This window comes from Papaver somniferum, chromosome 4 (genome assembly GCF_003573695.1).
Source record: "Papaver somniferum cultivar HN1 chromosome 4, ASM357369v1, whole genome shotgun sequence".
Taxonomy (NCBI): Eukaryota; Viridiplantae; Streptophyta; class Magnoliopsida; order Ranunculales; family Papaveraceae; genus Papaver; species Papaver somniferum.
In genome coordinates, this window is record NC_039361.1 from 38,961,687 (window position 1) to 38,984,338 (window position 22,652).

The window sequence follows — 22,652 nt, forward strand, 5'->3', positions numbered from 1 at the left end:
AAGCAAATGGAAATCATTGGTGAACTCATATTGCTGAAGTTGTATAGGAACGTCTAGACAATAACCCCCAGGATCCAATTTTCACCATCACCAACCGTAACACTTAATGGAGATTTTGTAGAGAGAATCGTATAACCACATCTCTTAGCCACAGACGGATGCAAAAAGTTATGAGTCGAGCCTGAATCAATCAAAACTGTAATAGATTGAGTCTTAGTAGTACCAATAATGCGCATAGTACTAGGAAAGGTAGACCCCACTAATGAGTTGCAAGAAATTTTAGGCTCAGTGTCAACTGAGTTTATAACCTCAAAAGCAACAGGTTTGTCCTCAGGAGATGAAAGGGGTAAAGCCTCAGACGGTACCGTAGAATCTTCATTAATCTCTTCAACAGTATCTAGGATAGTTAATCTAGGATTCACACAAACATGAGTAGGTGTGAAGAGTTGATCACAGTTAAAGCAAAGGCCTTGTTCTTTTCTTTCTTTTTGTTCAGCTGGTGATAAACGTCTAGCTCCTGGTGGTATATATGACTTATTGTATGGAGTAGGTTGTACAGTATCAGCATGCCTAAATGGAGGAGGACGATAAGGTTGTCTTGTGACAGTATTTGCAACAACTGCATAGGCTTCTTCCTGATGAATTGCTTTGGTAAAAGCTTCAAGTAATGTTTGTGTTGCTAACAACTTAACCATAGTACCAATATGAGGTTTCAAAGAACGAATGAATCAACTGATTAAATAGTCCTCAGGGAAATCAACAAAGTTTAAGAGATGTTCAAATTCAGGTATGTGTTCTCGTACTGTACCTTTCTGATTAATGGTGCTAATAGCTAACCGAGCATCAACAAATTTCTCCGGAGAAAATCTTTCACGAACTAAAGTACATAACTATTCCCATGAAGTTACTTCAGTTTTGGTTCTTCTCCATCTAAACCATTGATTGGCCTCGCCTTTAAGATGAGCAGAGGTGACAATAATTTTAAGAGCATCAGATGTATGGTAAACACTGAAATACTGGTCTGCATTGAAAATCCAGCCATCGGGGTCTTCACCAGCAAAGTTGGGAAAGTTGATATTAGGGCGCAGCTGTTGTGGTTGACCTTGATTAGGTGGAATTGGTGGTGGGGGTGGTGGAGGAGGTGGTGGAGGAGGTGGCGCAGCACCAGTACGCTGTTGTAGTAAAGGTATAAATTCTCGAAAGACATTTCGAAAAGAGGTTTCCATGGTTGAAGCAAGCTGTGTAGCTAGAGCAGTACGGTCTTGTTCACGGAGTAAGAACTTCTCTGCCATCTTCTTCCTCTGAGTCTCTTCATCATGAACATGGAGGTTGGTAATAGCTTCAACAAGATTGTCGAGCTTATCTCCAACTACTTCAATAGTTTCATGCACGTTTTTCAAGTTTTCTGTGTAAGACATCTCGATCAAAAAGAAAGAACCCTAAAAACAAAATTGGTCGAATTTGGAAATTGAGCTAAACCTGCTCTGATACCAGGTGTTAGGGTTCTAGACCTTTTAACACCGGATTAAGCTGTGAAGACAGTATTCACAGAAGAAACCGTTGTGAAGATGGTCTTCACAGGATTGTATTATAACAAAGAAGAAGAAAAGAGCTGGATAAACCCTTTGAATTGGGGTCATCCACCAGCTCTGAGAAAGTAAACAAATAAACTTAACTTTGATATTTTTCTTGATATTCCGTAACAAGTTTTGGCCAGGCTATTTATAGCTTCAAAGCCTTGGTAAACAAGCAAAATCTATATTAAGAATTCTACTCAAACTAGGAAACTAGGCTAGCTTAAATAAAGAGAACTAAAACAAACTAAATAAGGAAAACCAGTTTGGTTAGGAGTTGGTATCACAAGAGAAAGGTTGTTAAATGAGGCGAATAATATCAGATCCTTAGATTCTTTGATTTGTGATTTATTTTTCCTAATTTATAAATTCTTGGTTTTTTTTTCCCATTGATTTGGGTGGGGATTTTTGTGAATGATTAGAAGAGATAAGTCGAGAAGGGCATATAGTTCCATTGGATACACATGCTGTAACGAATAAAACAACAGCAACAAGAAGTTGGATTATGTTAGATTGTACCGGTGAAGGTACTGTTTTAAATGTTGATAAATATGCTATTATGCATAGGGTTCAGATTCATGCAAGAGATTTAAGGATTCTTGATCCTTTATTAACTTATCCTTCTATCATCTTAGGGAAAGTGTTGGGATTCTAGTCCTACATTGGTTAGATGGGGTTTAATTGGTAGTTTATAAGTTAATGAGTTCCCACATCTAGTCAATCGGTTTTCGAGTTGAGTTCTACACATGAACTTATGACGAGTTTAGGGGACAGGGAGAAAGAGTCATTGTTGTTAATTTGGAGGTAATTTTTTTTCTGGGTGGGTTTTAGTCCGGGTTTTTAATGATTTTGTGTTTGTTTTTTTGCTGGTAATTTTCAGCACATCAAAGCTATTATAACTGCAGAAAAGGTGAGTTCTTATTTGATCTTTTTGGGGTTTTCAGTAGTTTCGTTTGTGGAGAATCCTGAGTTTGATTCAGTTAATTAGCACTTGCTTTGGAAATCAGGACAATGTGGCACTTCTTATGCTTAGTGCGAATCTAGACGGTGTATACAATGGTTTGCTGAGCTCGAAATGTTAGAGAAAGATGTTGTTATAATGCATCTTACATGATTAATGATAAGCACGTAAGTGCTACGTTTTATATCCACATTTCTATTAATTATGACTCGATAATTTAGTTAATGACATTATTTTAGTGTTTTTGTAGAAAGTACAAGCAAACACGATGATCGAAAGAATAAGCGGTTAGATGAATAATTAAATGGCGTTTGCCGAAACGACACATTCTCTTCCTTATAAAATAGAGAAGAAATTCCCATTTCTTTTTCTAAGTAATGTTCTTATTAAATGGAGAATGAGAATGCAAATGTTCACCACTACAGCAAGGCGATTCTTGGCGTCTACTTTAAGTCTTTCTACAGATGGAGTTTGTGTTTTCCGTCTCATATTATCAACATGGACAGTGGTGATTTCGAGTTCCTACCGCAACAACGAAAATGAACTTGGCTGAATTTGTATGGGGCTTTTGGTACCGTGAATGGGTTCAACTTCGAATTCAAGCTACAGAGAATGGAGATGTCATTCCACATAAGGATTCAGTCCGTGAAGAAGATTCCAGTGGTGTACTTAGTTCTTACAGCTACAATGAGCTATGCCATCGATGGTTAGAGGATCAGAGAATGGAGATTGAGTTGTTACAGTCGGTGCAGTGGCCTGAGCTTGAGAATATTGGGTGCTGGTTTAATTGGATGGTTGGATCAGATGGAGTCTCGGGTGATACTTGACCTGAATTGTGTCGGCTGAAATTGGGGTTTCGGTTTTCGAAAGCAGCGGCAAATGAACGTGGAGATGTTGGTTCAAAGTACTGCCAAAGATCAATAGCAGTGAGTTGGTTTTTGCCGGAGAAGGGAAGTGATGCATAGATGGTCAGAGAATGGAGTTGCTGCTGTTTTACGTAAATGGAGAAGGAGATGGATCTAGCTCATGAACGATGGTAGCTGTTGAGCATGATGACGAGAGAGTTGGCTGGAAAAGTTTCATGATCAATGATTGCTCGTTGTGATGAGAGGAGGTTTAAAGATTCAGAGAAGGATTTGGATTTGCTGGCGATGAATACATGATGATGGCTGAAATGATTAGTGGCAGCAGCAAAGTTAGTTGCAGTCTTTGGAGGAGCCTGTCATTATTGGAAATTGGAACAGCTACGGAGATAATTAAAGACGTGAGATGGAGAGCTCGGACATGGAAGAAGCGTAATGCTAGTCGTGGCCGGAGTTTGGAAGGAAATGACTGAGAAGAGTTGGGTTCTGCTGTTGATGGGAATGTCGATGTCTCAGGTGCTGGTAATGGAGATCGACACAGCAGCAACGAGAATGGATCTGTGGGTATTTTCCAGGTTCTGAGATTGATCATGAACGTTAGTGTGGATGTGTGTGTGTTAGTTGTGCTGGCTGCAGTTGGAGATTGAATTGCGTACAATCAGTTTAGTTAGGAAGGGAATATGGTGTTCGCTACGGCAGCTCTTTGCGACGGATTTTAGCATCAACAGATCTTGGGTTTTTTCTCAAGCTGGTGTGCTGTTTCGATGATGCTGCTGTTGTCGTTATTGGTTGGAAGACGAAAACTAGTTCGTATGTTGGCTGAACTGGTTGCTGGTGGTGATCGGCTGAGTTGTTTACAACCAGACAGAGTGACCTGTGGCTAGACGAGAAATGAGGGATGTTGGCAGCGTTCACGAGACGGACAGAAACTAAGAAGTCATGCTTAGCCGGACTTGAGAAGGAACTGAACTTAAAGGGTCAAATAATAGAAATGGACCAGAACTGACCGGGGTTTGGTGGTTGCTATTGGAGAAGCAAGACCTATATATCGATGTGAACAAGAAAGAGAAAGGGGGTTCCGACAACAAGAAGCTGCGGCTACAGAGCCGAAAGCCGCCGAAGAAGAGTGGAGGACGCCGTGAACAGCAGGAGAGAAGGATTTTGAAGTTTTGTTTTCGATTCTTCATTTTTCATTAGTTAGAGTTTGATTTTAATATGTTTTTGGCTTTTGAGAAAGCCATGTCTAGATAGAGTCATGTTAGGGTTTAGGTAGAAATCAATTAATTGTGAAAACTCTACATTGATATATGCTTAATAATGATTTGATTGATTAATAGTTTTTTTTCACAAAGCTTGGTGTTTAATCGTTTATGTGATTTTCTTGATTATTTATGCTTTTGAATTGATATTTCGTGCTTCGGTTAAATCCCTAAACGTGGTATGCAAGGATTGATAGGTAATGCTTTAGAATCACTACCCATGAAGCGAAGAAAACTATAGCGGAGAAACAGTATTTGAAAATAAAAGCATGAAATATATTTTTAAAGATTAGTAGAGTTTGCATAGTTATTTGGTGGAAACCGAAAATCCTAATAACCCGCTCTCATTCCGTTTATTGTTAACAATTATTTATTATTTCATTTTGTCCCGAATTCCTGAAAAATCGTTAAACATCACCTTATTGATTTGTTGATTCTTGGTATTAGTTAGTAGAAGTATTTCACACTCCTCATGGGAACGACCTGTACTTGCCATTGTATACTAGTTAGACGTTGTGCACGTGCAGTATTTATTGTAGGTTTCTGAGCCTATTATTGGGGGGTCACATTCCAATAGAGGGGTTTCACATGGATTCCTACTGACTAAAAAATTAGTTATGGGGTATCTTGAGGCAATAACAAATGTCTAAGTTACCCTCCATCTAAGATGAAAAACCTAAAAGTTAAAATTAAAACCTTAATACAAAAGTATACTCATCTTCTTCTTTTAAACTTCATCTTTTTCTAGCGGAATCTAAGATAAATTTTAAAAAAACCCAACCTAGATATCAGTTAATTGAAAAAAAGTTCAGAAGCTTTTAGTTAGATCTACGGTTGGGTTTGAGTTTAAACCAACCTTAATTATGTTACGTTTGGGTTTGCTTTTAAATTTAACTAACCGTAAAATGTCCTGTACATTAATGGTTCACGAGAATGATCTGTTAGGATTTTTTAGGGAAAATAAGTTATGTTGAGATTTTTTAGTCTTGTGAGATAAATAGGGAAAGGAATTAGTCTCATTGAAAATTCATAAACAAAGGAATAAGTTAGATATATTTTAGGAAGAATGATCTCGTAGAGATTTACTCAATGACACGGATTTTATTACCAAATATTCAAAGAAATCTGATTCTCTAAATAAACTTAACATGTGCATATTCTAAATATTCTTGATTTACCAAACTAAAATTCACGGATTTTATTACCAAACCATATATATATGGGTAGTTTATTTTACGGTTGGTAAATAATGACCAAATCTAACCGTAAGCAAATTTACGGTTGGGTTGTTTCTTTACACAACAATTACTGGTTTTTTACCCAAGTTTACGATTGGGTTGTTTTTTCACCCAACCGTAACTGGTTTTTTTAGTTTAGTTTTTTTAGTAGGAGCTTATTATTATCAAACCTCAAACTTATCTTTACGGCTAGCAAAAAGAAAAACCCAACCGTAAAACTGTCTAAAATAGGGCTGAACATGGTATCGGTTAACTGTTGGAAACCGACCGAACCAGACCAATAAGCAAGAAACCGAACCAAACCATTTAGATTTGGATTGGTTTGGTAAAAAAAGTTGAAAAACCGACATTACTGGTTTGGTTTTGGTTTGACCTGAAAACCGAACCAAAAACCATTGGGGAACCGATTAATTTTTAAACTTAGTTTCTACCGTCGATTTAAAAGTATTAGATTATACCCATTGATTTAGAGGATAAATAGAAACCCTAAATCTAATATTTCATTGTGATACTCTCCCTCTTTCTCTTTCTCCTTCTCTCAGCCGCCTCCCTTCTCCACCCCCAACAACAGCTGCTGCTACTAGACTTTTTTCTTCCCATCTTCCTTCTTTTTTATTTGTCAATAACTAAATTAAGATATATTATATATCTTCTTTTGATCTCTAGAATTAGAGTAAGCTTTAACTATTCTTGATTTATTTTTTTTTGTCTGTATATTTGTGTAAACCAATACTATCGGCAACTGCGATTTTTTTATCTGTAAATTTGTGTATTTTTTTTTGGTTTGACATAATTATTGGTTAACCAAAAACCACTGGGACAAACCGAAACCAACTGGAGTCATTTGGAAACCGAACCAATGGTTAATGGATTGGTTTGGTTTAGATTTTTAGAAACCAATAATATTGGTTTCGGTTTTGGTTTGGCTAGAAACCGAATCAAAACCGACCATGAACAGCCCTAGTCTAAAAAGCTAAAAAAATCAATTTAGAATTTTTTTTTTCCAAAAATCTTTTCTTTTTTCTCTTTTTTTATTTTCTACAAAAACTGATAACACTAATTTTAATTTTTTTTTTATCTTTAATTATAAATCGAAATCACTGATCTAATCTAATTATTAATTGTAATTTTTTTATCTCTAATTATCGCTGATCTAATCTAATCATTAATATTAAATTAGTGAACCTAATTAAATAATCACACTAATTAAATGCGGGTTGTTTAGCCAATATAAATTTATTTTAGATATGGGGTTTTTGAAATTACTTATGGGTGACCGTTTTTGTCCTATCAAGTGAAGTCCCTTTATTGAAATGTGAAGCCCCAATAATAAGCTTCAAATAAAATGATAAGAGGGACAGCGGAGCTTATCAGACACCAAAGAGTAGCACATCCAGTATCATCACCATGCTCAACATCTTTATCCCAACCCATACACTTCCGGTGCTTTTGTGGTCGCCGTTCTTTTTCACATATTTTGCACCTGCATCAGCAGTTGGACTGGGCAGATTTTCTGTAATAAAAATGATGAGATATACAGCCTGCTCCTATCCAACAATCAAAGTAAGATGATCGATATTTTATGTCTCCTTCTAATAATCGATATTTTTGTTATTCTTTCACTGAAGATTTTGGTAAATGATTTCTGAATATGGATTTAATATTTGACTCTCTGTGATGTAGCGCAGCATGTGCAATGTTGGTAGATTAATTAAGCAATTAGAGAATTGTGATGGCCCTTCTTTCCCTTATTTTAGTTGTGCAGGATCTATGACTTAAAATAAACTATAAGTTTGATATATATTCTCTCGAGCAAACATTATAGGGCGGGGTGCATCGTGCGGACATGTTTACCCGACTTGAGTTCTTCTGCTCCAAGGAGAGGTTGAACTTCATGTCTCTCAAACATAACTGAAACATCTAATAAACTCTCTAATCCTAGTTTTACTCTTCCAGATTGCTGTCATCTAAGTTATGTTGTTAAAATAAAGCTAATGATCTTGACAATTAGGAAACAACTCTAATTAGAGGTATATATCAAAGAACTGATATCGTTTTCATCAAGGGTTTTCAGAACCCTAGTTTTGCTTCACAAAACAGAAGAAGCGAAAGATCGAAATTTTGCATTCCAGATCGAAAAATCTGATGTCTTGACTGTTCATCAACCAATAGATAGAACCGATGGTACATACACATAAGAAATCTGTAAAAAAAATTATACTTGAATTCTCTAAAAAAAAATCTACAAGAAATCTGTGATTTTTTTCTTTTTTTTTTCTATTTAATTCATGCAACGTGGCGGAGATAGAAACTACACCTATTCATCGACATGGGTGCCACATCATCACCCGCTGTTATTCAGCGGTCAAACAGCTGTTCATGTAGCACGGTTTTTTTTTTTTGGATCAATGAATAATGCATATGTTAACTCCATTCAGCCTGAAAAAAAGAGTTATACAATACAAATTAGACACTAAAAAGCGGAGGCAAAACGTTCCTTTCATGATTTTCTGTAACAATAGCTACCAGGCAACCAACTAGAATATTTTTTACGGGACAATATAAGTACGCTTATTAAATATTACTCTGCTGATATGGGTATGGGTGATTTATACCCGTCTCTTGCAATTTTAGTAATAAGGAAATGTTTGTTCCACATAAAATGCAACATCCCGTCTCTTGCAATAATGGTAATACAATGCAAGCCAGAGCAAAGACGCTATAAATTGAGTATTGGTGTTATGGAGTTATCCAATTGCGAAACCTGCGGAGAAACGATACACGCATGCTCCTATAATTTTTTCGCTATTTTTCTTTCATAATCCTTTTCGTTAGAGTCCAAATATATACAACATTATCGTCAGAATCCGTCCTGTCATTGATCTTCCTTTATAATTTGAATTTACAAAAACCACCCGTATAATGTGATTATATGTTTCAGTAGAATAAGGGAAGTGTCAATAAGTACCCGATTATGCATCATGATGGAAGCTGGAATATCCAACTCATCCATCATATTTTCAATCAGAACATTTCTCAAGCAATCCCGAACCTCAACACCAACCCAGGAGAAGAAGATTCAATACAATGGAATTTAAATGAAACTGGAAAATTCTCTATCAAAGCCCTATAAAAGGCTAAGATAGAATACCTATACATAAATGACACCAATAACAGAAATTGGGAGGCTAGTTGGAGATTAGATACTGCTCCTACTATAAAGATCTTCCTTTGGAAGTGTGCTCATGAAATTCTTCCTACCAATGCTAAGACTGCAAGCATCTTGCATTACATTGATCCTATTTGTCAGGTCTGCAGTAGTGGAGAGGAGACAATGACACATCTCTTCCTAAACTGCCCAAATGCTACTGCAATATGGCATGAAATCTTGGGAACAAATCATGGAAAGTTTGACAACAACACAAACTTTATGGACTGGTTCAATGCATGGTTTGGAGCCATACTTGGATCACCTATTCAATATGTTACCACCTGCTGACATATATGGAAAGTTAGGTGTGATCTGATTTTCAATCACATAACCCCAAATGCTAAACACACTTCTCAGTGTATTCAACAATACTTATGTGATTATAAAAGAGTGCACAACCTACCTTCTCATCCTCTCAATGATCTCTTCTCAAACAACTTTGGGACTGATACAAATTCTGTCACTCATATTCCTTATGATCTGAACCACAATCCACAGGAGTCTGGTTTCACCATAAAGATATGTACTATACAGAGCCCTGAGACTTGCAAATTTTTCTCTGCACTAACTATTTCTGATGCTGCAGGAAACAACATTGATAGCAAAGGATACCCAAGCCACTCTGGAGGATGGAAGCAACAGGAGGTGCAGACCTAGGTTTCAGCTGGGCCAAAGAAAAGCAACACATGAACATTGAAGTACATGCTAAATCAAAGGAAACTCTTCTCAGATTCCACTATCTCTACCATCAAGAAATACAGGAAAGATTCAATCCCAGTTACTATGACCATCCACCAAACAATGTTGAAGAGCATAGCTCAAGAATCAAGCCTATCACTTTTATGTTGAGTAGTATTAAGTTAATTCACAGAATTCACAATTTGGAAGCTTTAAATTTAACTATATTATGTAAAAACAATGAAAGCAGACTTTCTATAAGCACTGCTATCCCTTTGTATAGTCCTTAGTAGCTTTTTTGCTAAGGTTTTTCTATAAAAAAAAGATTCTGCATATATTGCATGCCTCTAAAAAAAAAAAAAAAACTGAAACCGGGTCATTAGATTCTTATTCTTAAAATTAGTTTTAAAAATGGGTATGTGGTTGGAGGATTCAAAAAATAATGACATGGACTACATAAACAAATCACAACATTTTTTCAACCTACACATAAACAAAAGATAAAACAAGGAGTAGACTCTGACTGAAATGTCTAACACCCCAGCTTAAAATTGTGTGAAATAGCCACGGGTCATTCCCTAGTTGTCGATATCCAATGACTCTCTTTGAATTCTCTGTAATACTCCATATTTTGCATCAATCAAACATGGTTGTTATTTTACCATTATTAAACCAAGTTTATTAAATGTAAGTCCAAATGTAAAAAATATTGATTAGTTAAAAATGAAATTCTATTTTTTTTAAGTTTTATGTATTTCGATTTAATAAATATTACAAGATATTCTCGATTTATTGTTGTCTCATTTGTAATAAGATGCAAACTTTTAGAAAATAAAAACTTAAATAAGACTTCAACAAAAATCCTGGAAAATCTTTGACCTCCGGATTATCTTGATTTGACGTATCTTCCATTTAACGCACTGTTGAACGGTTTTTCTTTGTTTTTTCAACTTTGGTTGGTATCTTTCAAAAACTTGAGCTCTTCTTTGCTTTTTAACAGAAATTTTCTCCTAGATTAACTTCTAAAACTTGCACTACTCTTCCCCTTTACTATTTTAATTATTTTTTAAAAAATTAACACATATATTATTAATAGTGGCTTCAAGTTTTGGCTTCACAAAAAGGTGTAATAGTTTTTCGAGATGTTTCAATTGAGGAATTATAGATCAACATTTTTCCTAGATTTAATTCTAAAAGTTGCACTACTCTTCTCCCTTTAGTATTTTTTTTTTAATTAACACATATCTTATCAACAGTGGCTTCACAAAAAGGTGTAATAACTTTTTGAGACGTTTCAATTAATGAACTCAAAATTCTAGAATAATAATTAGAAAGATTTTTAGTGGAAAAATTTCAAGAGAAAATTGAATTCTAGTGTAGTATGAGTGTTTCAAGGGGAGTGTTATTTACAGAAGTATGAAAATAGTCGTTTGAAATTCGACCGTTGTCGAAGACGATAGGCTCGTCTCAATCTGAAATGACAGTCTCTATCTTCTACTGTCGGCTCAATCTTGTAAATAAACCTCTTCACCACCGTCGAAAATTGGATTTGTCCATCCACTTGGGACAGAAAATATACCAAAAATAAATATTCGAAGGAATTTTGTTAGAATGATGGAACATAAAACTACTAGGGATAAAGTCGGATTAACCCCCTCATATGTCCGTCATTGCTTCCTGCGATTCGTGAATTTAAGGTGATAAAGTTCTTAGACATGCGAGCAAGGAGTGTTATGTGGTGCAAGTGAGATGCAAGTTTCGTGATATTGTCGATGAAACAATAAAACAATTATTTTTCCATTGTTCTAACTCTCAGCGGATTTGGTTTCATATTTCGAGGGAATTCAACATTAAATAGGATTTTTCGAATGTTCTTCAACAAAATTTATGACTTGGCATCACACAATATTCAGAGGGTTTATCGTTGTAAGTCCCAGAAACCTTCTTCTTTATAGACGTCCATAAGCCTTTATATATATGAAGTAGACAACAGAGTTGGAAGCTGGAACGAAGTAGATATTTAAGAGGAGCGACTGTGCTATGAGGTGTATTTTATCTAAATCGCTAAAAATGTTACATCTATAAAGAAGGTTGTAATTGCAGACTCGGGAGAGATACCTATGAGCAAGTGGGATGAAGAAACATGAAGAAATCTGACTCCTCAAGAAGTACTACGTTACAAATGATTTGACTGTGCATGGCATTAGTGTTTAATCATCTAGATCTATTTTTCCAACTGATCGTTCGGAGCATTTAATTTGTGCACTAGCACGTTAGCTATCTAACAATGTTACACTACACAGATACACTCTCAGTAGTAGTCTTGTAGATGAAAATTTTCATTTTTGCGTCTGCCTAATGAAACTTTACTTGTGTAAAACTATAAGACTCAAATCAAGAGGGTCTGAAATCCAACATAGTCTCGTGTCAATAAACCAAAATCCACCTTGCCACCACCATCTTCACTCATTTGCTTCTGAAAACAAATTTTCCCGGAAACTACTCAGTTCCGATGACAGGGTATATTTGTAATTGACCTTCTCATAAAGGTTCCTCTAGATTCTTAGAAGTTGTGCCACCTTTATTTGGCGGGATTTAATCGCGTTAACTTTATTACATTCTGCAGACGCTGCACTATTCTACTCCCTCTAAAACCCTAAAATCGTGCCTTCTTTTTTTCTTTATCACTTCCAACAACCACCATAAACCCTAATCTAGGTTATCTTCAATTGAGAAATGGCCTCAACAATTTTCTCATATTGTTCTTCATCCGCAACAACTTGGGTTTTCACATTCAATAAAATCCGAACTGGTATTTTTCATTTGAGACAATCATCAGCAATTGTTTCTTGCAGACCTTGAAATCCCAGCTTTGGTGTTCTCAGTACGCAGCGACGAAGTTCTTACTCCATTGCTGGTATGTATAAAACCTCTAAACTATGCCATTTATAATCTTATTTTTATATTAGGGCATACTATTTCAATACCTTGTCACCCAAATGCTCAAAGATTTATTGCATTTGGTTAATTTTGTTTTTTGTTACAGTGGCTATGTCACTGAACACTGAAACTTCTGCGAAAGTAATTGATGGAAAGGCGGTTGCGAAACAAAGCAAATATGAAATCAAAATTGAAGTATTGAATATGAAGGATGCAATTGGTGTTGTACCAGGTTTAGATGTCATTCTAGTTGGAGACAAGAAGGATTCTACAGAAGAATATCTTCTCAATCATATTGTTGATTACAATGAGAATCCCAAAGTTCATGGTATCCTCATTCAGCTGCCTCTACCTCGTGTAAGTATGCTTTCCGAAAATTATCATAGAATGCCAATTAATGTCTCAAAACTGTTTGGTTTAGTACTGACATTGGAATTTTTGATGTGCCTTTGTTATGTAAATTTTGAGTTTTAATCTTTACCTTGCAAAGTTCGATTTTGAAATTTAAGATAATAGAAACGGTTTTTGTTCAAATGTGGTACAACCTTGGACTGTTAAGATACTTTCTAATAGTTAGTCCCTAGTTGTTCTTTTGATGAATTTGGGGATTAGGGAGTTATGTGATAAAGGGATATTATGAACTCTATGGTCTTTGTGGCAGCATATGGATGAAGCAAGGATTTTGAACGCCGTTACTATTGATAAAGATGTCGATGGATTACATCCACTAAACATCGGGCTTCTTGCCAAGCGAGATCGAGATCCCTTTTTTGTTTCATGTACCCCCAAAGGATCCATAGAGTTGTTGCACATATATGACATCACTATCAAGGGGAAGAGAGCAGTTATAATTGGTCGTAGTAACATTGTTGGACTTCCCGTGTCACTACTGCTACAGGTACTTCTGTTGCTTTGTTATTTGGAATACATGTCAACCTATATAACTTGATTTAGTTTGTTAAATTTGATTTTAGTTTGTTATTCTTCCCATCTATGGTGTCTTACTGATTTACATAGTGTTGTGTGATGTTTGTAGAGGGAAGATGCTATCATCACTATTTTACACTCTAGAACCGAGAACCCTGAGGAGATTGTGAGACAGGAAGATATCATCGTCTCTGCTGCTGGGAAAGCGAATATGGTGAGAGGTAGCTGGATTAAGTCAGGGGATGTTATTATTGATGTCGGCATCAACCCAATAGATGTAAGTAGGGTTTGTCCAATTTTTGTGCTTTTCTATATGGATGTGCTAACTATTTTTACTACTATAAAAGGTTATTACTGAACGGAATGTGGATGTTTTTTTTAAGAAAATATCATTCTTACTGATTTCTTATTTTTGTTTTGTTAGTTCACAATATTCACAATACCAGCAAAAAAAAGATTAAGTTTGAAATATATGTAGTCATACTGTAATCAAGATATGTTAACCTTCTTTTCCTAGTGACCCAAAAAAGCATTTCAGAGAAGATAGTTGGACTAACTTAGCTCGGGGATATTCATGTTTCGGGTTGAAGCATACCCAGATTATTGAAATTTCTTTTATGTTTGACAGGACCCAGAAAGTCCTCGAGGCTACCGGTTGGTTGGGATGTTTGCTATGACGAGGCATGTAAAGTAGCTTCCGCAATTACTCTAGTACCTGGTGGAGTCGGTCCGATGACCATATCCATGCTTCTATCAAATACCCTTAGCTCAGCTAAGAGAGTACTCAAGTTTGAATGAGAGTTGGACAATTTTTTCGGCTTATCTAGAAACAATGATGTTACATGTGCCCCTTCTCTATAGAAGGTTTTTCTTAATGATCTTAATGACGAGCTTTCTTTTCGCTTTTACTGTAAGCTTATTCATATTCTCTTCCTTCATATTTATACAATTGAGTTCACATCTTTGCCATTATCATGCTATATCATTTTGCTCATTTTAATCGCTACACCTATGATAAATATGTTGTGCTGGTTTGTAATCCAAGTGCAAGTTGTATTTGTCTTTTTGAATGATAGCATCTAAAGACATTATTAATCAAAATAGTAAAGACACTATTAATCAAAATATCATTCCATGTTCTTGTGCTAGCTATAAAAAGATCAGAAACCACGGTAAGAGTTTGGGTGATAGCCAAACCTGCAATTAGAATAAGGGGACGGTCCAAACCAATAACCCAACAGTCTAACCAAATATGTATCTTAGTGCCACACCTAACACACCAGAAACTATTATTCTTTATTATGTCTTTGCATTTATATATACCTTCCAGATCCAAGAGCTTTTGGCACTAATCATATCTCTATTTAGAAAAGGGAACATTATCTATATACCCCTATTATGAGATCCATTACAAATATACCCTTTTGAACTTTACAAATACCCCTAAGCATAATACATTACTAAAATACCCTTTGGAACAAGACTTCAGAATATTTCTCCCTAAGTCATTTTATGGCCTGTAACAACAGTTGATACCAATTGAGAAGGTACATATTGTCTGCTTTCTACTAGGTATAAACGTAGTACTTCTTGAGGAGTCATATTTCTTCATGTTTCTTCATCCCACTTGCTCATAGGTACTTAAAGATATTTAATTCTATGCCTAAATTGTCCAGGTAACTGCCATCTATTTAGATATGTTATTTTGAGATCAACATCATGTAGAGGATTATAATACAGGGTTTGGTTGATGTTATAGCTAGCATATTGTATGTGGTTATAAGAGTTTAGGTATTTTAACTATGGTATTAGCAGTATACCAACTGTTTTGATCTTTCTTTTTGAAGACTTTTTCACAACGAGCCTTCCAAATGTGCCAATTGATTGTACTACAGAATTATGCCCATCCTATGTAACTACTGTCTCTTTCCTTATCTCTAAACCAATTGTTTATCCAATCATGGCACGTAGTAGTTCCGTTTTTGACATAATCCATCTGAAAGTTTAGGTGGTTCTAAACTTGTTTAACAAAGTTACAATCCAAGAAAAGATGTGTAAGAGTTTCATTATGATTGTTGCACAATTGACAAAAAATGTTTATATTTGGTATTTTAGCCGCTACAAGCATGCTGTTAGGAAGTATTGAATTAGCTATTTTCCACATGAACAGTTTTATAGATGGTGATACTTACAGATTCCAAATTTTCCCCCAGTCAGTAGTACTTGGTTCGCTGTTGTTTAACCTGTTGTATAAGGATTTTACAGTGAAGTTGTTATCCTAAGTTAAAGTCCATATGGCTTTATCTTCAATGTTATTAGTTGGTATTTCGATCTGTTTTATTATGTTCACAGTTTGATTATCAAAACATGTGTGTAATTTAGCTATCTCCCAGCATTTATCATGGGTCATCAGATCACTAACATGATTTGGAGTGGAAGTATCTATATTAGGTTTAACTATAGGTGGTTTTACATTTGGTATCCAATAGTCTGTCTAGATTTTTATTTTGTTACCCTTACCTAGAGACCAGAAACAGTTGGGTTGCATTATGCTGATCCCACTTTTGATTCCTTTCCAAATCCAACTATCCGTTCTCTTTGGCGAAGGGTCTAGATGCATAATGTCAGTATTTGGAAAGTAAATATCTTTTAGAATTGATCCCCATAGGGAATCAAGTTCATTTTCAAGCCTCCATCCCATCTTTACCAACACTGCTTTGTTAAATTGTTCAATGTTTTGGAGTCCTAGACCACCATATTCTAATGATTTACAAAAGTTATCCCAGGCTTTGAGATAGGTTCCCTTTAGATTTTAAATGTTTTTCCCCACCAGAAATCACGTTGTATTTTATTTATGTCTAATTCTGTGTTGGTTGGTATAATGGTATATGACTAGTCAATTAATTTTGGATCCCATAGATTTGCATTTTATTGCATGTCCAACAAAAAGGTAGGGACGTATACAATCACAGTTGATATCCGTTGCTATCAGCATTTGATAAGACTCTCTTCTTATCTTATTATATATGTGCTCTTTAATTGGTTAGATTCAGACCAGGTTGCCCTGACAAGCAGAAGTCCTTTGATCCGTACTCATGGTGTCCACTCACAAGTCATAATGCCAATTTCCGTAAGATGCTTTTACTCTTGCTCGTACAAGATACAAACAGCTAAGAAGAGGGCCAGTTTGCACCTTCCTCTGTCTACTTCATTGCCCTCTAGAAATTCTGAGCTGTTGGAGGAGCAGATGAAAATTCTGACTAAATGAAAGGTTCCCTATTATGTTTTTGTTTTTGTTTTTGCATTTGCCTCCAATGAATGTAGTAGGAAAACCGAAATCATATTATTGTGCGAGGAAAAAACACCGGCCACATTTATTTTGCGCAATTTCAATTGGGCACGGTGTTGGAACGGCGTGAATCATGTGATAACAAGATGGAAAAAAGAAGAAGAAGCAAGTCTATCAGGGGATGGGCCGCTGGTACTCTGGCCTACTCACATGCTTGAATTCCAATGTCTACAACACTTTCAGCTGTCATTTTCTTGATGAGTAACATTTTTAGCGATTTAGCTAATATACACCTCATAGCACAGTCGCTCCTCTTAAATATCTACTTCGTTCCAGCTTCCAACTCTGTTGTCTTAGTCGTTGGTCAGGCTGTGATGGCCTTGGTAGGTGTAACCACCATCTTCACATAAAATCTGATAAGTGTATATACAAGTGACAATTTGTTTTTTTTTGTTGGGGAAATGGAAAAACAAGAATGACGCATGAAACTCGAAATCAAATCAATGTATAGCTGATCCAAACAAGAATGAAACATTTTATATATTAATTTAACCATAGTAAGATCATGGATAGCATACTGTATTTAGATGTCTACAATTACTAAGGACAAAAATACAGAGATGTTATCATCGAAGATATTTTTAACTTTCGTCATGATAATCCTCCTGCTGAATTGCCTCCAACCGAGACAATTGAGAAAGTCAAAGAAATTCCAGAATCAGCTGAAGTTATCCCAACTGTTACTGATCCTGACATTTCTAGTGACGAGGAAAAGAGCACTGATCAAGCCATTCCTGACGAAAAAGAATGTGTCCCTCCACGACATCTCTGGGTTCAAAGGAACCATGACCCAACAATATTGTTGGAGGAAGAGATTCTACAGCTAAAACAAGAGGACAACTTCAGAATATGTGCAATTTTGGATGTTATCTTTCGCAAGTAGAACCAAGGAATATTGATGAAGCTATGAACGATCCATTTTGGGTAAATGCAATGCATGAAGAGTTAAATCAATTTCAAAGACAAGACGTGTGGGAACTTGTACCTTGTCCCTCCAATATCAATATTGTCGGTACCAAATGTATATTCAAGAATATGTATGATGAATTTGGCACAATTGTCAGAAACAAAGCTAGACTTGTCGCTCAAGGATATTCACAGATTGAAGGGATTGATTTTGACGAAACCTTAGCTCCCGTGGCACGCCTTGAGTCCATTCGAATTTTGTTAGCTCATGCTTGTTTTCTTAAAGTTAAGATGTTTCAAATGGACATAAAATCCGCGTTCCTAAACGGAATTTTAAAGGATGGAATTTACTTATCCCAAGAGAAGTATGCACGGGATCTTGTGACAAGGTTCAGTCTAGATAAGTCTTCTCCAAAATTGACACCTATGTCCACTACTGGTAAACTGCATAGTGATGAGAAAGGAGCAAAAGTGGATCAAAAGTTGTATCGATCTATTATTGGTAGCCTTTTGTATCTTACCGCTACTAGACCTGATATTTCTTTCAGTGTTGGTTGTTGTGCTAAGTTTCAGGGGAATCCAAAAGAATCTCATCTTGCAGCTGCAAAAAGGATTATTCGATACATTAATCACACTTCCGGGTATGGGTTATCTTACACATTTGATACTAACACTGATTTATCTGCTTATTCAGATGCTGATTGGGCAGGATGTGTAGAAGACAGATAAAGTACATCATGAGGTTTCTACTAAGACTGAATCTTGTAGCTTGGCATAGCAAAAAGAAAAATTCTCAATCCCTGTCTACATGTGAGGCAGAATATATTGCTGCTGGATCATGTTGTACTCAACTCATATGGATGAAACAAATGCTAGCTGATTATGAAGTTGATACTGGAATAATGAAGATCTTTTGTTATAACTCTGGTGCGATTCGAATCACTGAGAATCCCTTTGAGTACTCAAGAACAAAGCACATTGACATAAGGTACCATTTTATTCGTGATCTCTATGAAAATGGTATCATAAGTATGGAATTTGTGCCTTCTGAACAACAATTGGCTGATATTCTTACCAAACCATTAGACACTGCTACATTTCAACACTTGCGGAAGTCTATTGGTGTTGTTTTGGTTCATTAAGTGTTTCCATAACTCTTGCCCCTATGCTTATCTCTATCTTTTGGGCAATTGAGTTTGAAACTCCAGTAGGATTACTCTAGTTCAGTTTCTGTAGAGTTGTTTTTGTCGTGTTAGTGTCATTTTTCTTTTCAAAATCCTTTGTTTCTTTTGAAATTAAGGTCGCTCGTTTTTGTTCCCTTGGGAATGACATCAAATGGGGGAGAGTTCTTTTGAACTTGTGCTTAATGGTTATATCTTGAGGGGTGTGCGGCTGTGGAATTTTAGAGAGGTTATCTTGTATCTTTAAACTCCTTGATGAATGCTATTAGCTTCGGCTATATGATTACATCTAAATAATATGATGTGTGTTCTTTCTTTTTAATCATGAAATGTCTCTTACGGAAATTTCATTATGATCTCGTTCTTTTACCTTTGCCAATTTTATTGACAAAAAGAGGGAGAATTAATATGTAGTTCACACTACAAATACATATGGTTTTTGGATCATTGTGTAAAGGGAAGTGGTTTCCATGTGAGACGGATTATTGACTAAGGGGGAGTGATACATATCACCATAGTATTATTGTTAAAGTTGTGATACAATTGAACTTTGACACTGTCTAATAATACTATGACATTGTATAAAAATGATCGAGAATTATGTTTTCTCATTGTTATAGCTACGGATCTTCAACAAAGGTGATGCTAAACTTACAACCTTTGGGATCATTGGAGTACTTGGAAGTGACGAAGATTTCGAGGAATATTGAAGATTAGACATGTGGAATATGAGCTACTAAAGTTTCATTATCTTTTTTGTATTCCATATGTATTGATAGTTTTGTCACTAAAAATGACAAAGGGGGAGATTTTTAGAGCATTGTTCAGTCGAACTCGCATGCGTTGCTATATCAAACATGTTTGTCAATGTTAGTGATCAAAACTATAAGTCTTGATTTCTAGTCTACTATAGCTAGGTCTCGGACTAGGATAGTAAGTGTAGTTGAGCTCAAGGACTTCATGGGGATTCATCATACAAGTAGAAGAACTACTCAAGGAACCGGTGGAACTTCTCGACAAAAAGGTATGTGAAGACTTGAACTTATCTATCACTCAAAAGACTATCTATTCTATCAACTACTTCTTGAGACAAAAATTCGTATGCTATATATAGACTTAGGTTATACACATTTGGTATTTCGAGATGAGTATACCTCGCCTATCTATATCTCAAAATATGATTTGGTAAGCTTTTTGCTTTAACCAAGTTTATCTTTGCCATGTGACGAAAGTCATGATCTGTTTCAATCACTTTGAAAATTGCTTTGACGAGAAATGGTGTAACAACTATATAACATCCTCTAAGAATGTTTCGATGATTAGAATGAGAGTTTAGATTACATAACCAATGATGGACATAAGTATTGTTGTGGAAACACATATGTGCATAAGTCTTATTCCTTGAACCAAAGTTTGCGAACTTTGTTTATCAAGAGAAACCGGAAGAATGGCTTGTTGCCAAGTCCGCGAATTTCCGAACTTCTTATCCCGAGAAATTCTGCTGGAGTTGACAAACTAGTTGCGTGAGTGCCAGTCCGCGAACCGGCGAAAAGTCTTTTGCCGAGATTTTCTGCTGGAGTATGTAAACTCTGCCCGGTTGCTTAAGTCCGCGAACCTAGTGTGCGAACTTAAGAAGGTTATATATCTGAAGATGATTTCTGAACTTAAACTTATAAAGACTAAGGAATGCAATTTGCAAAACCGTGGCTATAAAGTTCATGAACCGATTCAAGTGAATCAAATCATCTTTGCTTCAATTGTGTCTTGTGTAGTTACATAAGATTTCCTTGCAATTGAACAACTCTCTATCTAGTTCAATGGAATTCGCAAAGTAACCTCCCATTTAGGCTTGTTGTCAGTACCATTAAAACCATATATCTTATATGTTGATGGTATAAGATCATTATCTCTTCCTCCCATAGTTTTGTAAGTATGATAAAATAAGATGTTCACGGAGCTTACAGTATCGATTAGAATCCTATTAATTGCCCATGAATCTTCAGCTTCATCATTCTCATATTCTTTCGGTTTTGGATTAATTTATAATTTTACTACCAATGGATTATCATGTACCTCTTCACCTTCGGGGATTTCTTCTGCGGTAAAAGAAATAATCTGTTTCTGTCATTCCTCCAGTGGCGAGATTTTCGCAATATTCATAATTTCTCTTCCATCATTATCTCTTGCGAACACTCTACTTAAAACATTGTCATGAAAATCTTCAATTGTCTTGTATGAATGTATGCTAGAGTGACATAATAGATTCTTTGCTTTTGCACCAACTTCTATAAAGAATGTTTCTTTCTTTTTCATCGTGTTTACTTTGTGATGCTCTGGTGGTGGTGGCAATGGTTGAGATTGTGGGTGCCCTATAAAAAAGTGGTTTAGTTTTCCTTGATCTATCATTCTCAGAATAATTCTTTTTACATTTCTGCAATCATTTGTAGTGTGTCCATGAAAATGATGATAAGAACAGAATTCACGACTTCTGTGGTTTGGAGGTGGTTCCGTTCCCATGTTCCATGGTGTTGGTATATTCTCCATCAAAATTATAGCTTCCCATATTTTCTCCACACTTGCATTTAGAGGTGGCATCTTGATTTCTTCCCATACTACCTTGTGACCTCTTTGTCCTCTATTATAGTTTTGTCTTTGACCTCCATAAGTTTCTTGCGGTTGATCGAGTCTTTGAATCTTTTTATTTTCACCACGATTGTAGAAATTTATTTCTCTTTCATACTCCTCTTGATCTCGGCTTCCCATAGCCACCAGTTTCTGTTGATTGTTGTTCGTCACCTTCTCTTGTTGTATTTGCGAAGTGCTCACAACTGTGTTTATTAGTTTGGGTAATAAGCTTGCATTTGCTGCTTTTGAACTGGTGTTCGCAACTGGGTATGATTCCATTTCATTTTGCCTTTCCTCTAGAGCAATATATTCTTCCTGAAGTTCTCGCAATTCAGTTATTGTGATCGTATTCTTGACTCTGAAAATTTGGATATACAATAGGTTGGTTGCAAACATAGCATTGATAAATGATAAGATAAGATATCTCTAATCCACACGGCCAGCCATTTCGCTACACATAGTCCTCCATATTTTAGTTAGGTGCTTCAAACTTTAACCAATCCTTTGTTTTAATCCAAACACGTCTTCAATACCAGGCCGCGAAGAATTATCACTTATATATGCCCCCAGGAATATAGTCTGCAAATGATTGAAGGATGTTATTGTATTCTTTGGTAGACCTTCGAACCATTTTAACGCCTCCCCTGTTAAGCTGGATGCAAAATACTTGCATAATACGACATCATGATTTTCCCATTGTAACATGCACCTCACGTAGGCTTTAATATGTTGAATTGCACAAGTTGTTCCATCAAAAATGCTGGTTAATGCGGGCAAATTGCATTTCGGAGGTATTCCTCCTAGTTGTACTTCCCTTGTAAATGGAGTTTTCGCAGCTTCTTCTATAGCTTCATCTAATTATCTTCTGCCTACCTCTCCTCTATTATTTATCATTCCTCTCATTTATTCTAATTCTTTCAAGATTTGCTTATTTACACCT

The 22,652-nt window shown here is 35.9% G+C and overlaps 1 pseudogene; it reads left to right on the forward strand.

The window, feature by feature from the left end:
• Positions 1-12,655: 12,655 nt before the first annotated feature.
• LOC113273757 lies at positions 12,656-14,449 on the forward strand (annotated as a pseudogene).
• Positions 14,450-22,652: the final 8,203 nt, after the last annotated feature.